The 18,875-nt window shown below is 37.2% G+C and overlaps 1 protein-coding gene across 11 annotated transcripts in view; it reads left to right on the top strand.

The window, feature by feature from the left end:
• The window catches only part of ZDHHC21 (zinc finger DHHC-type palmitoyltransferase 21), a 132,166-nt gene that overhangs the window by 76,574 nt on the left and 36,717 nt on the right, over positions 1 to 18,875 (top strand). The gene's annotated exons all lie outside the window — the stretch shown is intronic.

An 18,875-nucleotide genomic window follows, 5' to 3' on the forward strand; every position in this document is an offset into this window, starting at 1 on the left:
AACTGCCCTGAGATTGAAAGACAGAGGTTTAACTTTATTTTTTAAATTCTTTTAAAAATTTTATTACCAGAAAAGTAATTTTGAAAAATATTCTAGATTAGTAGATAAATTATTTGATAGATTTGCAAATAAAACTATAAATTTTGCTTTATTGGTAAGTCAAAGCAGGTTTGTCAGAAAGTTTGCCTTATGATAAACTTTTAAGGATTATAAATCTTTAATCTTGTTTCTTTTGCAATTTCCTTTGTTTTGATTCTAAGTAGCATTTATAATAATATTTTCTTAGTGATGATAAGTTACAACAGTTCTCAAACTTTTTGGTCTCAGGACTCCTTTACATTTATAAAAATTACTGCAGGCCCCAAAGAATTTTTGCTTATGTAAGTTATGTTTATCAGTATTTATTGTAATAGGAAATGAAACTGATTAGGATCTAGGAGAGTTTGAAACAAAATGGGACAAAATTTAAATAGTTGCTAATTCATTTAAACATAAACTCATTACATGTTAACATAAATAACATTTTTGTTTAGAGACCCATGATTTTATGTTTCTGCAAAGCTCTCATGTCTGCCTTCATAGAAGAAAGTTGGATCTCATACTGCTTCTGCATTAGACCAATTGAATTGTTATTTTGTTAGAAGTATCTGGAGAAGTCTGATCTTGTGCAGATAATGTAGTTGGAAAAAGGAGGAGTATTCTGATCTTTTCAAGTAACGGATATTTTCCTCTGGTACTACACTAAAACTCAAGTGATGGTTTCTTAAAGTTTAGTTAGTTGCATTGTGGAGTCAGAAACAATACCAAGGAACTTTTCGTATTCTTAAAATCCACTGGTCTCTTTTTCACTTTGGAAAGTTCTTTTAGCCATACAAAATTAAATTCATTAATATTACCACGGGTCTTGTCAGAAAAGTAAGTACTGGGAAGCGGTTAAGTTTGTGGTGACAGATTACATTTTTCAGAATTCTAATTTTCATGTGAAAGCTTGAATTTTTTTATTGGCAACCACATACTGTCAGTAGTTGTCCTTGAAGTGACAGGTTACCTTCACTTATTTTTGAGAAAATGCTTGCCAAATACCCAAGTCTGAAAAACTGGTTTGTCAGTCATTCCTTCAAGTATAAAATGGTGTTCCATGAAAGAAAGTGGCTAGTTCAGCTTGCAACTCAAACAGTCACACAAGTGCTTTTCTTTAGTAATAATACAATTAAACTCTGGAATTCACCTGAAGTGCTTTATGTGTACTTCCATTTTGTCAAACAATATTTAAAATGTGCTCAAGAACAAGCTTTAGTAAAATTAATGGTTTTTGCTGTTTCATCAGTATTAAGTGAAAATGGCTTGTCACCTTTTTTAAGCGATAGTGTGGTTTAATCTAGTTAATTTGGCTTTGTTTGGGGAGGAAACAATTGGGGAAGGTAGAGCAGAGCAACATACATTTGAGACTAGATTCATTGACTCTGATAAGTGAGAAGAAACGTCCACTGCTAAAAATAATTTGAATGTGTATCTGTATATTCCAGCTTTTGAACACTTAAAATATGTATCATTTACAGATTCATTGACTCTGATAAGTGAGAAGAAACGTCCACTGCTAAAAATAATTTGAATGTGTATCTGTATATTCCAGCTTTTGAACACTTAAAATATGTATCCTTTACAGATTCACACCTACTTAGCCTTGTTATAAAGAGGCAAAAACTAAAAATACGTGATTCTATTATAAGAGTGCAAAATCATTTGAGAAGTTGCCAGATACTGTAGATGAACAAATGCATACAAATGCTGCTCTAGGCTGACCAATTACCCATATGAGCAGCAATTATATTAGCGTGCAAGGGCAATTGGAAGGAAAATTGGACCCTGTAGACATCCAGCTGAGCAAACAGTGCTGAGGAAGGATAGAGGATATGTGTTAGCTTGAAAAAAAAAATACATCCAAGCTAACTTAAAAAAATATTTGTATCAGTCACAGCACATTCTTTGTATGTCCTCTGGATGACTAGTATTTTCAAATTAGGCCCCTTCTCCAAACAAGAAAGCACCTCTGTTTAAAGATCAAACACAATAAAAATAGCAATGTGTTTTGCATTTTTTAAGAAAGCCAGACTATTGAGGAAATTAGGAACTTGGAATATACAATTCCAAGCACTCAGATACTACTGTAGACACGTATTTGAGTGTGTCTTTAATAGTAAGTTTAATTGTAACATGGTTTGGGTGATATTTATCTTTCTTAGTATTGAAATTTACAACTTTAAAAAATTAGACATGTTCCCTCCTCCCCAAAAGTAGCTACTGGCCGTAACTGAATGTTTGAGTACCTAGTACGAGATGGAGATTTTATAGTTCCACATTGAAACTATATATGCGTAATCCTAGCTGAAGTCAGGACCAACAAGTTAATGAAATTTGTTTTATAACTTGTGTAAGCTTTGTAGCTGTAGAACAGATATCCTCATTATGTTAAACAGGTTCATATTTTAATGGTGTCTAGAAGTAACCAGTATGAAGGGTTTTTGGATGGTCTGCACTTGTAACTTGATGTCTGGCTTTTAGCGAGTTTTTCAGTGTTCAAAAGCATTTCAGATATTCTCATCATGGAAAAGTACCCACAATGTGGAAAATACTGATCCAGTCAGTGCACGATACTGTGCTGTGAAGTGCTCTAATTTTTGTCATTTATTTTTCGTGTACATTTTTTACATTTGAAAGTCTCCAATAATTTGGGTAATCGCTGTGGTAGGAACCTTCTAAGAGGGTCTTCAGTGATCCTTACTTTTTGGTATTCAAAGCCTTGTAGAGTCTTCTTTTTCCTCCTCAGAGGTGAACACTGTTTTAAACATGGTATGTAGCATACTGATACATGTTTTTATACTTTATGTAAATATGAAAAATTGATCAGCTTTTAAAATTTACATAACCCTCCCACAACAGCCCTGATCTCTTGTCCTTACTTTCCCCCCGCCCCCAGCCCACAGCACTTATCACCATCTAGAACAAAATGGAAAAAATTCCCGTTACCAAAATCTTCACTCCCACCCTCCTCCCCAAAAGTAGCTACTGGCCATAATTTGGTGTGCATCATTCCACTCCCCTTTCTTCACATTATCATGTGTGTTATATATGATATTCCTATCATATAATGATATATGATATTCCTATCATATAATGATATATGATATTCCTATCATATAATGATATATGATATTCCTATCATATAATGATATATGATATTCCTATCATATAATGATATATGATATTCCTATCATATAATGATATATGATATTCCTATCATATAATGATATATGATATTCCTATCATATAATGATATATGATATTCCTATCATATAATGATATATGATATTCCTATCATATAATGATATATGATATTCCTATCATATAATGATATATGATATTCCTATCATATAATGATATATGATATTCCTATCATATAATGATATATGATATTCCTATCATATAATGATATATGATATTCCTATCATATAATGATATATGATATTCCTATCATATAATGATATATGATATTCCTATCATATAATGATATATGATATTCCTATCATATAATGATATATGATATTCCTATCATATAATGATATATGATATTCCTATCATATAATGATATGATATTCCTATCATATAATGATATATGATATTCCTATCATATAATGATATATGATTATCCCTATTAACATATAATAACTTTTTTTTTGGAGACAGGGTCTGCCTCTGTCACCTAGGCTGGAGTGCAGTGGCACAATCTCAGCTCACTGCAGCCTCCACCTCCTGGTTCAAGCCATCCTCCCACACCCAGCTAATTTTTATATTTTTTGTAGAGTCGGGATTTTGTCATGTGGCCCAGGCTGGTCTGCAACTCCTGAACTCAAGCAGTCTGCCCACCTTGGCCTCACAAACTGCTTGATGATAGGCATGAGCCACCATGCCCACCCTCTTCTGTACAGTTCATATCAATAAACTATTATTTAACCATCCCTCTGTAGTGGACATCATATAGATTTTTTTTTTTTTTGCTATTAGTAACAGTGCTATGGAGGACAGTCTTGTGCAGAAATATTTGTGCCCATTTATTAGTGTTTCTGTAGGTAAAGTTAGAAGTGAAATTGACAAGTCAGAGGATGTACCTATTTTTAATTTTGATAGGAAGTACCAAAATGTCTTCCAAAATTCTTTACACACATTCTCACACGAATACTATTAATCTTTAAAATTTGTAGCAAAGTAATAGAGGTGAACGTCTGTTTTTTTTTCTCTTGTGTATTCTTCGTGGTTTTTGACTAGGTTACCTTTGCTTGTCAACTGTTAGTAACTTTTTATTAATATATTTCCTGGGTATTGTTTTTTAATCTATTTAATAGGTTTCTAAAATTTAGCCCAGTCACTTGTTTTTCTTTATGGTGATTGTTCCAGTTGCTTTTGCTCTATAACAATCCCAAACTTAGTGCCATGAAACAACCAACCATTTTTTTATGGTCACGGTTTCTGTGAGTCAGGCATTCAGAAAGGGCACAGCAGCTTTTCTGTCTTCCATGGTGTCTGAGGTCTTAGCTGGAGGACTGAAAGATCCTGGAAGATTCTATGGCTGGCAACTGCAATCAACAGAAGCCTCGTTTACTCACATACCTGATGGTTGATGCTGGCTGTCAGCTGAGAACTCAGCTTGGGTTATCATCCAGAACACCTACATGGACCTCTACATATAACTGTTTGGGCTTCCTTACAGCATGGTGGCTGGGTTCTAGAAGACAGTGGCCCAAGACAACCAGAAAGAAACTATGTCACTTTTTGTCACCTAGCTTCAGAAGTCACAAACCTGTAGACCCAAGCTTATCCAGAGTCAGCGTTAGACAACATAATTCCATTTCATGGGAAGAGTGTCAGAGTCACACTTCACAGGAAAAGTATATAGGATGGGAGACATTGTTGAGGACATCTTTGGAAATTAAATTTGCCCAATCGTTATGTTGTATGGAAGAATTAAACTACGTTGAAATTTAATACTTTTTATTATGACTTCTGGGTTTTATTACCTTGTTTAGAAAGGTCTTTCCTAAATCAAGATTATGTATTTTCCTTCATTTTTCAAGAAAACTTTGATATTTTTGTTTTTTTTAAATATTATGCCCTTGAATCCATTTGGAGTTTATTTTCATAAACTCCAATGTAGCTTTATTTTTACAAACTTCAATGTTTTGTACATTTTTGGAAACTTTTGTTTCTGTAATATTGTATAGTGAGAAATTAAATTATTTCAGATGGACAAAATATTAACAAATAAGATCTGACAGTATAAATCTCCTAAAAGAAAACGTAGGGGAAAAGCTTCATAACATTGTTGACTTCTTGGAGATAACACCAAAAGCACAAGTAACAAAAGCAAATATAGACAAGTGGGACTGCATCAACTTTAAAAGCTTCTGCACAGCTAAGGAGACTTAATAGAATCAAATGGCAGCCTATCGAATGGGAGAAGGTATTTTCAAACCACATATTTGCTAAGAGGTTAATCAAAATACAAAAGGAGCTCCTACAACTTAACAGAGGAAAAAAATCCATATAAAGACTGATTAAATAATGGGCAAAGGACTTTAATAGATATTTCTCCAAAGAAGACACACAGATGACCAACAGGTACGTGAAGGGATGCTCAACATCACTAGTAGAGAGATGCGAAACTACAACGAGGTATTATCTCACAACTGTTAGAATGGCCATTTGAAAAAAACAGTGTTGGTGAGGATGTGGAGAAATTGGAACTCTTATGTACTGTTACTAGGGGTGTAAAATGGTGCAGCTGTTTTGAAAAACAGTATGGAAGTTCCTCAGAAGAATTAGAAATGCTATATGATTCAGGATTCCCACTTCTGGATATTTTTCAAAAAAAAAAATGAAACCAGGATCTGGAAGAGATAGTTGCACTCCCCATTTCATTAATGCATTATTCATAATAGCCAAGAGATGGAAACAACCTAAAAGCCCATTGATGGTTGAATGAATTTAGAAAATTTAGTATATACGTACAATGGAATGTTATTCAGCCATAGAAAAGGAAGGAAATACTGTCAGATGCTGCAACTTGAACCTTGACAACATTTTGCTAAGTGAAATAAGCCAGCCACAGAAGGACAAATACTGCATGATTTCACCAATATGAAGTATCTAACGTAGTCAAACTTATAGAAACAGTAGAATGGTGGCTGCTGTGGGGAGGGGGAATTGGGCAACTGCTGTTCAAAAGGTATAGAGTTTCTGTCACGCAAGTTTAAAAAGTTCTAGAGCTCTGTTGTATAACATTATGCTTATAGTACTGCACTGTACTTAAAATTTAACAGTACCGTACTGTATATTTAAAAATTTACTAAGAGGATTGATCTCATGTGCTTTTTGCCACAATAAAAAGTAATGTGAAGTATGAAAAATAATAACTGGAGAGCTTACTAAATTTGTGTAATTAAAAATACCAAGATTAATTACATGCTAATGTTTTTGCTTTTATCAGTTTTCTCACTTTGTTTTCTAAAAACATGCAATGTTACAGATACATCTAAGTCCTCAACCTGCAGTTTTCCTCCCTAGAGGTAGCTGCCATCCTAAAGTCCGTGTGAATTATTTTCATGAATGTTTTTGTACTTTTATGATGTATGTAGCATCCGTAAATGATACTATTTTAAAATTTTACATTTATGTAAATTTTAATCAGCATCACATTTTTTAAACAAAACATCTTTATTAATGTAGATCTGGGCCATTCATTATAAATCCCACAGAACAATTATATTTGAATAAACTGTAGTTTATATATTATTCACTAAGTGGATTATTTCCTTTGTTATTAACTTGTTCAAAGAGAAGTGAAATAGTGGAATGGTAAGGTATGTGCATCTTCAACTGTAAAAGCTTTCCCAAACTGCTCTTTAGTCAAACCAATTTACATTCCAACCAACATATATATTGTTTCATCTTCCCCCACATCCTCACTAACCCTATATAATGAATTTTTCCTGTTTGTTATTGATACATATTTTTGCATCTTCCTGCATCATTTGTCAGTCCAATCAATTTGCCAGGAATCTAATGTAATTTTCTGGAATAAGTCTTTGTAAATATCGAGAGAAAAAGTGAATAAAAACATGACTCTAATAACTCAATAATTCATGAAGGATATATTTTCTTAAAAAGGCAAATCAAGGGATGAGTCAACATCTACGACTATAAATATGAATTAAAAATTATGCTCTTATGAGGTAGCCAGAGATAAACCACATTACTGAATACTTAGAGTTCGACCCCTCTAAAGTTCAGGATCCACTTGATTGTATTTGTTTCTTAATAAAGAGCAGCGATTCCCTTTTTCTAAATATTTCACAGGTAGAAGATAAATTTGTAAAGTCCTTATAAAAATAAGTGTTGCCTGTTGAGATCTTATTTTCATATTTTATTTATCTAGCAAATCAAGATTAGCTCAGTAATTTATATATCACATGAGGGTAAATTAACGAGCTTTGGTTGCGTTTATGTAAAAGTGGTTGAATCCAAATCTTTCATGTTATGGTTGTGCTTGTTACTGGGTCTTCATAGAAGTAAAAACCACACTGGGGAAAAATATCACACCAATTTTTTGTTTAGCACATTTTTTCACATCTGATTTGCAGTGTCATTTGTGTCCTTGAAGTATAGCATACATTTAATTCTTCCAGTGGTTATCTTAAAAATTTCAGAAGGATTTACCTATATATTTCTAATTGTAATATTCATGTAAGAAATGGTACCTCAAATAGGAGGTAACTCCTCCTATTTGAAATAAGAATTTATGTTTTTATTTTCTATCATACTTTTAAAAATATAATTTGGAGTTTAATACATTATTTTCTGTCTTCCATTTTAAAGTTCACTTTATTGAAGGATAGTTTAAACACAAAATGTATTCATTTTAAGTACATTTCAGTGAGTTTTTAGAAATATATATATCCATGTAGCTATCAACATATTCAAAATATGGAATATTCAATCACCCAAAAAGTTTCCTCAGGCCACTTTACTGCTCCCCCTCCTTAACTCCCACCCCTCCAGGAAACGCGGATCTGTTTTCTGTGACTGTAAGTTAGATTTGCCTTTTACAGAATTTCGCATAAATGAAATTCTCCCTTTTTTTTTTTTTTTTTTTTTTGAGATGAAGTCTCTCTGTTTTCCAGGCTGCTGGAATGCAGTGGCATGATCATAACTTCACTGTAGCCTCGAACACCTGGGCTCAAGCAAGCCTTCTGCCTCAGCCTCCCGAGTGGCTGGGATTATAAGTGCAATTCACTGTGCCTGGCTTTTGTCCTTTGTTTTTCACTGGCTTTTGCTCAGCATATTTTTGAGATTCATTCAGGTTGTGAGTATGTTTCTTTTCGTTTCAGCACTTTAAAAATGTCATCCCATTTTTTCTGACCTATAAATTTTCTAATGACAAATCTGTTTGTCTGATGGGGATTTCCTTATATGTGACTTGATGCTCTTCTCTTGCTGCTTTTAGGTTTATTTCCTTTGGCTTTGGCTTTTGACAGTTTGACTATATGGTGTGTGCATTGGAAAAGACCTGTTCAGGTTTAATATACTTGGGAATCACTGCACTTTGTCTATCTAGATGCCTGTATCTCTGGCAAGACTTGGGAAGTTTTTAGCTATTATTTCATTAAATAAGTTTTCTGTGCCTTTGGCCATCTCATCTCATGGAACTCCCAAGATACGAATACTTTGTCACTTTATGAGGTCCCTTGTGTCATTGTAGGCTTTCTTCATTTTTTAAATTTGACTGAATTATTTCAAATGACCTGTCTTCAAGTTGAGAAATTCTTTCTTCTGCTTGATCTAGTCTATTGTTGAAGCACTCTATTGAATTTTTTTATTTCATTCATTGAATTCTTCAGTTCCGATATTTCTGTTAGGTTCTTTTTATTATTATTATTATACTTTAAGTTCTGGGATGCATGTGCAGAACATGCAGGTTTGTTACATAGATATACACTTGCCATGGTGGTTTGCTGCACCCATCAACCCGTCACCTACATTAGGTATTTCTCCTAATGCTATCCCTCCCCTAGCTCCCCCACCTCCTGACTGGCCCTGGTGTGTGATGTTCCCCTCCGTGTGTCCATATATTTTCATTGTTCAACTCCCACTTATGAGTGAGAACATGCAGTGTTTGGTTTTCTGTTCCTGTGTGTGTTTGCTGAGAATGATGGTTTCCAGCTTCATCCATGTCCCTGCAAAGGACGTGAACTCATCCGTTTTAATGGCTGCATAGTATTCCATGGTATATATGTGCCACATTTTCTTTATCCAGTCTATCATTGATGCACAACTGGGTTGGTTCATAGTTTTTGCTATTATGAATTGTACTGCAGTAAACATACATGCACATGTGTCTTTATAGTAGAATGATTTATAATTCTTTGGGTATATACCCATTAATGGGATTGCTGGGTTAAATGGTAATTCTGGTTATAGATCCTTGAGGAATTGCCACACTGTCTTGCACAATTGTTGAACTAATTTACACTCCCACCAGCAGTGTAAAAGTGTTCCTGTTTTTCCACATCCTCTCCAGCATCTGTTGTTTCCTGACTTTTTAATGGTTGTCATTCTAACTGGCATGAGATGGTATCTCATTGTTGTTTTGATTTGCATTTCTCTAATGACCAGTGATGATGACCTTTTTTTTCATGCGTCTGTTGGCTGCAAAATGTCTTCTTTTGAGAAGTGCCTGTTCATATCCTTTGCACACTTTTTGACGGGGTTGTTTTTTTCTTGTAAGTTTGTTTAAATTCATTCTACATTGTGGATATTAGCCCTTTGTCAGATGGGTAGATTGCAAAAAATTTCTCCCATTCTGTAGGTTGCCTATTCACCCTGATGATAGTTTCTTTTGCTGTGCAGAAGTTTTTTAGTTTGATTAGATCCCATTTGTCAATTTGGGCTTTTGTTGCCATTGCTTTTGGTGTTTTAGTCATGAAGTCTTTGCCCATGCCTATGTCCTGAAAGGTATTGCCTCAGTTTTCTTCTAGGGTTTTTATGGTTTTAGGTCTATCATTGAAGTCTTTAATCCATCTTGAGTTAATTTTTTGTATAAGGTGTAAGGAAGGAGTCAGTTTCAGTTTTCTGCATATGGCCATGCAGTTTTCCCAACACCATTTATTAAAAAGGGAATCCTTTCCCCATTGCTTGTTTTTGTCATATTTGTCAAAGAACAGCTGGTTGTAGATGTGTGGCATTATTTCTGAGACCTCTGTTCTGTTCCATTGGTCTATATATCTGTTTTCATACCAGTACCATGCTGTTATGGTTACTGTAGCCTTGTAGTATGGTTTGAAGTCAGGTAGCATAATGCCTCCAGCCTTGTTCTTTTTGCTTAGGATTCTCTTGACTATACCAGCACTTTTTTTTGTTCCATGTGAAATTTAAAGTAGTATTTTCTAGTTCTGTGAAGTCAGTGGTAACTTGATGGGGATAACCTTGAATCTATGAATTACTTTGGGCAATATGGCCATTTTCACCATATTGATTCTTCCTATCCATCAGCATGGAATGTTTTATCATTTGTTTGTGTCCTCTTTTATTTCCTTGAGCAGTGGTTTATAGTTCTCCTTGAAGAGTTCCTTCACATTCCTTGTAAGTTGTATTCCTAGGTATTTTATTCTCTTTGTAGCAATTGTGAATGGGAGTTCATGCATGATTTGGTTCTCTGTTTGTCTGCTATTGGTGTTTAGGAATACTTGGGATTTTTGCGCATTGATTTTGTATCCTGAGACTTCGCTGAAGTTGCTTATCAGCTTAAGGAGATGTTGGGCTGAGTCAGTGGGGTTTTCTAAATATACAGTCACGTCATCTGCAAACAGAGACAATGTGACTTCCTCTCTTCCTATTTGAATACCCTTTGTTTCTTTCTCTTGCCTGATTGCCCTGGCTAGAACTTCCAATACTATGTTGAATAGGAGTGGTGAGAGAGGGCATCTTTGTCTTGTGCCAGTTTTCAAAGGGAATGCTTCCAGCTTTTGCCCATTCAGCATGATATTGGCTGTGGTTTTGTCATAAATAGCTCTTACTATTTTGAGATACGTTCCATCAATACCTAGTTTATTGAGAGTTTTTAGCATGAAGGGGTATTGAAATTTATCTAAGGCCTTTTCTGCATCTATTGAGATAATCGTGGTTTTTGTCATTGGTTCTGTTTATATGATGGATTATGTTTATTGTTTTGCATATGTTGAACCAGCCTTGCATCCCAGGGGTGAAGCCCACTTGATTGTGGTGGATAAGCTTTTTGATGTGCTGCTGGACGCCCCTCCCCCCACTAAGCTTGAGCATCCGAGGTTGACTTCAGACTGCTGTGCTGGTGGCAAGAATTTCAAGCCAGTGGATCTTAGCTTGCTGGGCTCTGTGGGGGTGTGATCAGCTGAGCTATATCACTTGGCTCCCTGTCTTCAGCCCCCTTTCCAGGGGAGTGAACAGTTCTGTCTTGCTGACATTCGAGGCGCCACTGGGGTATGGAAAAAAAAAAAAACTCCTGCAGCTAGCTCAGTGTCTGCCCAAACAGCCATCCAGTTCTGTGCTTGAAACCCAGGGCCCTGGTGATGTAGGCACCTGAGGGTATCTCCTGGTCTGCAGGTTGTGAAGACCATGAAAAAAGTGTAATGTCTGGGCTGGATAGAATTGTCCCTCATGGCACAGTCCCTCACAGCTTCCCTTAGCTAAGAGAGGGAGTTCTCCAACCCCTTGTGCTTCCCAAGTGAGGCAATGCCCCACCCTGCTTTGGCTCATCCTCTGTGGGCTGCACCCACTGTCTAACCAGTCCCAATGAGATGAGCCGGGTACCTCAGTTGGAAATGCAGAAATTACCCACCTTCTGCATTGATCTCACTGGGAGCTGCAGACCAAAGCCGTTCCTATTCGGCCATCTTGCCAGCCCCATAAAGGCACTTCTTACATGGTGGCAGCAAGAGAGAATCAGATTCTTTTTTTATGTTTATCTCTTCGTTAAATTTCACACTCAGGGATGGGTGAGGTGGCTCACATCTGTAGTCCTAGCACTTTGGGAGGCCAAGGCAGGAGGATTGCTTGAGCTCAGGAGTTCGAGACCATCCTGGGTGACATGGTGAAACCCTGTCTCTAGAAAAATAACGAAAAAAATTTAGCCAGGCCTGGGATGTCACATGCTTGTGGTCCCAGCTACTTGGGAGACTGGAGTGGGAGAATCACCTGTGCTGGGAGAGGTTGAGGCTGCAGTGTGAGGCATGATTGTGCCACACTGCACTCCAGCTGGGGTGACAGAGTGAGACCCTGTCTTAAAAATAAATAAATACGTTAATTAAATAAATAATAAAAAATACATTTCTCATTCAGATCATGAATTGCTTTTCTATTTTTTGTATTGTGTTCTCTTATATTTCACTGAGCTTTTTAAATATCATTCTGTGTTTTTTCCAGGCATTTCATAGATATTTTTTTCTTGTTGTAATCTTTTGATGGAGAATCATTGTGTTCTTTTGGACGTGTCACATTTCCTTGCTTTTTCATATTTCTTGTGTCCTTACATTGATATCTGCACATCTCATGTAATAGTTGCTTTTTCCTTTTTATGGATTGGCTTTCATAGGGAAATACTTTTTCCTATAGATGTATCTATAGTGTTGGTTGGGTAGGGTGATTTGGTTTTGATTCTGAGTGGGCACAGTAGTGTAGTCGTTGTGTTATTTCTGTGGGTGTAATCAGCATCAGTAGTGTCTGTCAGTTCACAGTGGCTTAGGCTATGGTTGTTAGTGAAGGTTGTGGTGAGGCTTTGCTGGAGATGAGGACACCAGGTGAGCTAGTACTCAGTCACCAGTGGTAGAGGCAGTTGGCTAGGTATGTTGGCCCTTGGGTCTTTGGGCAGCGTACATGGGCACTGCAGTAGTAGGTCTAGGTGGACTAATCCTTGAGCCTCCAGGCAGCTTGCTCTGGGCTGGTTGTGGAGGCAGTGGGCCAGAGAGGTCGGTGGGCCCTTGGGCCTTTGGTCAGTATGCATGGCTTTGATAATGCCAGTAGTGGTGGTAGGCCAACCCTCAGGCCCCCAAGCAGCATGTGTGGGCACCAGTTGCGGTGGCAGTGAGCTGGGCAGGCAAGTTCTCTGGCCCCTAAGTTGTGTGGAGGGGGAGGGCATGTTGATGGTAGTGGGTAGAGTGGGTTAATTCTCAGGTACCCAGATGATGTGTCTCGGTGTTGGTAGGCTGGGTGGGTCTGTCTTTAGACCCCCAGAAGGTAGGCACAGGTGCTGGTGGTGGTGAGCAGAGCAGGCCTGTTGTCAGGGCTCGTGTTGCTGTGTGTGGCTGCCAGTGGTGGCAGGTAGGGCAGATCAGTTGTCAGGCTCCTGGATGGTGCACTTGGACGGAGGCAGCAGTGGCAGTGGGTGGGACAGACCTTACCTCAGACCCCCGGATGGTATGTGCAGGTGCCAGCAGTGAGGGCTGGGGCAGACCTGTCCTCAGGTCTCTGCGTAGCACTGGGGCAAGCTGGTCCCTAGGTCTCCTGAAAGCACATGGAGGTGTGCGGTGACTCTGCTGCTAGGGAAGGGGCTGCGTTGTTCTCAGTGGCATTGGCTCAAGGCAGGCCACTCTCAGATTCTGAGGAGTGTATGCTTCAGCTCCCTTTGTGCCAGAGCAGCCTCCCTGATCCACTGCACTGTCCATTCCCTGGGATGTAGGATACTGCTTGGGCTAGAGTGCTGGATACCCAGCCACACTGCTGAGTCCAGCCAGCATTGTTGTGCTGCAGCCCTCTTGGTGGATGTGGTGGAATGGCAGCAGGGCTCCAGGGACGTGGAGATAGAGAGGGTGTTGGGCCCTAGGGAAGAATGTAGTCTGGTGGGAGCTGAGCTCTCAAATGGCACCATGCTATAGTTGCTTGGGTCTCGGGGTGTGTGGGACACATCCAAAACAAACTCCCTCTCTGGAACAATGCTGTTGCATGGACTTCAGGCATTTCCCTATACTAGTCTCAGGGCCTGTGAGGGCTGAGGGGCTCTACCTTGGCTAAGATTGCAGGAGTTCGCAATGGAAAAGTGAACTGGGGGATCTCTCACTTACCTTTTCCCTGCACTGGAAAGTTTCTCCTGGCTATGAGCCTATCCCAACCAGCCTGGCTGCTTCACTTCTCTCTCCTTCCATGCCTCAGAAGTTCTCTGACACTGCCCTGCTGAATTCCAGTGTTCTCTGTAAGACGCTGTATTCAACGTGTGATCTTCTACTCACTGTTTAGGTCCTTTCCGGAGGAGACAAGTGCCAGGTACCTCTAGCCACCAGCCAGTAATTTATTCTATTAGGAATTCTGGGATATTTTGTTCTCTGTTATTTTTTTTTCTTTCAGAATTCTTTGCTTTTTCTTAATCAGACAGTTCCAATGCAATTTCCAGGAATGAAGCAATAGACAAAGGAAATCTTCCTATCTGAGTCCAGGCATTTGTTAGTCAAGCTCTTGCTAGTTTTCATCTTTTCTCTGCAGGGAGGACCAGGAGATGGTACCAGGTCTCAGTCCCCACTGCTTTTCCTACAGGACCAGTGAATACTCTCACTGCTCTGCTCTTGGAGAGGTGGCCAACAACACACACAAGCAGCATGTAGGTATGTGGAAGGTTTTCTAGGGACACCACCCATTTCCAGGTAGCCATCCCCATCTTACACACACTCCTTCAGGGCACTGAGCCCCACCTCTTCATACCAACAACCTAGCGGCTTGCTTGGGGTGCAGCCTCATGTTGCCACTGAAGAGTGATGCTATGGCTACCACCACTACTGAAGGATGAGGTGAAAAGACACGGGGGGTCATACTCATTCTGCTGTTCCATTTTGTTGCTGAGCCAAATTCCATTGTATTACCAATCTTCAATTTGTTATCGATTCATTTACTATAAACATTTGGGTTACTTTCCATTTTGTTCTATAAATGAAACTGCCGTGAACATTCACGTACAAGTCTGTAAAGACATGTTTTCATTTCCCTTGGATAAATGCCTTAGAGTAGAATTAGTGGGTTGAATGGTAGGTTTATGTTTGATTTAATAAGAAACTACCAAATTTTTCATGATCATGCCATTTTACACTCCCACCAGCAATGTATGAGTGTTCCAGTTGCTCCGTGTCTTTTCCAGTACTTGGTATTATGGGTCTTTTCAAGTTTTAGCCACTCTAGTGTATCTGGTTGTGATTTTAATTTACATTTGCCTGATGGCTAATGATGTTGAACATCTTTTATGTGCATATTGACTGATCTTGTATTTTCTTCTTTTGGAGATGTCTTCTTTTTTTTCCTTCATGGCATTTGGAGCCAATGGAGATGTGCTTTCAAATCTTTTGACCATTTTTAATTGGGTTGTCTTCTTACTGAGTCAAAAGAGTTTGTTATATATTCTGGATACCATTCCTTTGTCAGATGTATTTATATTTTCTTCCTGTTTGTTACTTACATGCCTTAAAATTCACCTGTTATATTGTGCACAATTGAATATTTTGTAGTAAATGTATAGTTATACAACCTTCACCAAAATTCAGTTTTAGAACGTTTCCATCACCTTAGAAAGACCCCTTGGACTCTGGCAACCACTAATATGCTTTTATAGATTTGATTTTTCTAGGCAGTTACTATAAATGGAATCATACATTATGTAGTCTTTTATGTCTGACTCTTTTCACTTAATGTAGTGTTTTTGAGGTTTATCTATGTTGTACCATGTGTCCATAATCTATGCCTTTTTATTGTTGAACAGAACTCTGTCTTATGAATATGCCACATTTTGCTTATCCATTTGTCAGTTGATGAACTTGTGGATTGCTTTCAGTTTTTGGCTATTATGAGTAATACTGCTTTGAATTTACATAAAAATGTGTGGACATATGTTTTATTTATCTGGGGTAGATACCTAAGAGTGGAAATCTGCGTTGAATGGTAAATTTATATTTAATTTTTTAATAAACTATTAACTAGTTTTAAAAGTGTATGTCACATTTTACCTGACTACTAGAAATGTATGAGTTTTTCAGTTTTCCACATCTGCACTAATAACTTATCTTTTTTATTATAGCCATCCAAGTTAATATGTAGTGGCATTTCATTGCGGTTTTAATTTGACATTCTCAAATGGCTAGTGATGTTGAACGTATTTTTATGTGTATGTTTATTAACCATTTGGATATCTTCTCTGATAAACTGTCTATTCAAAATTTTTGCCCACTTATTAAATTGTTTACTTATTATTATAAGAATTATGTGTTCTGGATACAAGGACTTTATCAGATATATGATTTGCAAATATTTTCTTTTAGTTTGTGGTTTGTCTTTTCATTTTCTTAATGATATCCTTTGAAGCACAAAATTTTTGATGAATTCCAATTTATCATTTTTAAAAGTGATCATGCTTTTGATATTATCTAAGAGCTCTTTGCTTAACCCAAGGTCATGCAGGTTTTTATCTAGAAGTTTCATAGTTTTAGGTTTTACATTTATATCTACTGTGATCCATTTTGAGTTAATTTTTATGTATACTGTGAAGTGAGGGTCTAAGTTTTCTTTGTTTTGTTACATATAGATAATCCGGTTGTGTCAGTACCATTGGCTGAAAAGACTCTTTCCCCACTGAATTGTTTTGGCAAATTTATTGATAATCAATGGATCGTAAATGTAATGCTTATTTCTAACATGTGAATTATGTTCTGTTGTTCTTATCCTTATAGCAATACCACTCTGTAGCTTTATATTAAGTTTTGAGTTCAGGTAGTATAAATCATCCAGCTTTGTTCTTTTCTTTCAAAATTATTTTACCTATCTTAGGTCCTTTGTATTTTCATATGAATTTTAGGATTATTTCATCCTCATCGGTGCTGCTCACCATGCCCATTGCACCGTGACCAGGTCATAGTAGGAACTATCTACATCTGAAAAAAGCTTTTCCATGGAACTGGGGTTTTTATTCTCCAGATTTTCAAATATCTTATCTAGCAATTTTTGAAAACTTCCTCTATTTGCTTGAGGGCTATCCATTTCTTAGATGCTGCTCTGTGGGTTCCTCGATTACTGTGCTGAGGTGACCAGGGAAAGGTGACTAGGCCCTGTTTCCCCAAGCTGTCTCCCAAGCCAGGAACAGGGTACATCCCCTCCTGCTCCCAGTTAGTGGCTCAGGGAGCTCTTCCCAGTTAGTGGCTCAGGATCTCTGCGGAGACCAGGTGGTCTAGAAGCACTTGCCCTTCACCCTGGGGCACCGCCATCCACCATTTTCCATCCTGGGTCATCTCTCTTGAATCTGTAGGACAGTGTTGGTTATGAGGACCCAGTGGCAGAGGTTGGGCTGGACCAGCATGTGGCAGAGCTGTAGCTTAACTAGGGACATGTCCAGAAGTGACTGTCATTGAAGATTATAGGAAGGGACAGTCTCAAAACTGATCAGGGCTCCTTTCATGTCTTCCTTGTAGTCAGCGCATTTCCTCTTTAATCCTTGAGCAAACATTGTGTCATGTGTCATGATGGTTGCCTGCCCAGCCCAGTCCACTGTCATCGTCCCACTCACCACCACCGAGTAGGGTATGACATCTGGCCAGCACAGGATGGAGAAGATCTATTCAGATTTTTTGTATTTCCTGTTAAGCCTGTTTTGGAAATTCATGTATTTTCTAGGAATTTGTCCTTTTATTCACGTTATCTAATATGTTGACATAAAGTTGTTCATAGTAGTCCCTTAAAATCCTTTCAGTTTTTGTAGTGTCAGTAGTGATGTCCTCTCTTTCATTCCTAATTTTGGTAACCTGTCTTCTTTTTTTGTTTTGTTTAGTTAGTGTACTTAAAGGTTTGTCAATTTTGTTAATCTGTTTAAAATACATACTTTTATCTTGATTTTCTTTATTGTTGTCATTTTCCATTTCCTTTATTTGTACTATAATTTCCAATTTCCTCCCTATTTCTTTTTTTCTACTTGCTTTGAGTTTACTTTTTGAGATGGAAGCTTATTTGGTTGAAACCTTTATTTTTTCTAATATAGATTTTTAAAGCTATAAATTGCCCTCCCTGTACTACTTTAGCTGTACCACATAAATTTTGATATGCTGTGTTCTTTTTTATTCAATTAAAACTATCTTAATTTCCCATTTGATCTGTTGTTTGATCATGGATTGTTTAGAAGTATGTTGTCTAATTTCCAAATGTGGAGATGTCTCAAATTTGTTTCTGCTGTTGATTTCTAATTTAATTCCTTTGTGGCTGGAAAACACACTTTGTATGAGTTCAGTTATTTTAATTTATTAGGATTTATTTTATGGATTAGCATATGATGTATCTTGAACAATTTTTCGTATGTGCTTGAGAAGAACATGTATTCTGATAGTAGTAGGTTACAGTATTCTATAAATGTCAGTTAGGGCAGTTGGTTGATGTGTTTGTTGAAGTCTTTTATATCCTCACTGCTTTTCTGTTTAGATTTTCTGTCAATTACTGAGAATGGGGTATTGAAACCTTTAAATATTGTTGAATTGTTATTTGTTCTTTTAATTCTTTCATATTTTGCTTTATGTATTTGAGAGTGCTCTTGTTAGGTATGTATAGATTTATAATTGCTGTGTGGTCCTGACTGTATACTGTACTGTTGGGTTTATAACAGAAAATACATGTACAAGTCAATATCACTTAAGAAAATCCTTCATGAAGCAGTAAATATGTATAAATATATATATTTTAAAAGAGGAAGAGGAAGGAAGGAAATGGAATTATATCGAAACAAAGTTTCTGTATTTTACCGAATTAAATAAGTATAAATCCAGAATAGATTGTGATGAGTTACA

This window comes from Pan troglodytes, chromosome 11 (assembly GCF_028858775.2).
Source record: "Pan troglodytes isolate AG18354 chromosome 11, NHGRI_mPanTro3-v2.0_pri, whole genome shotgun sequence".
Lineage (NCBI taxonomy): Eukaryota > Metazoa > Chordata > Mammalia > Primates > Hominidae > Pan > Pan troglodytes.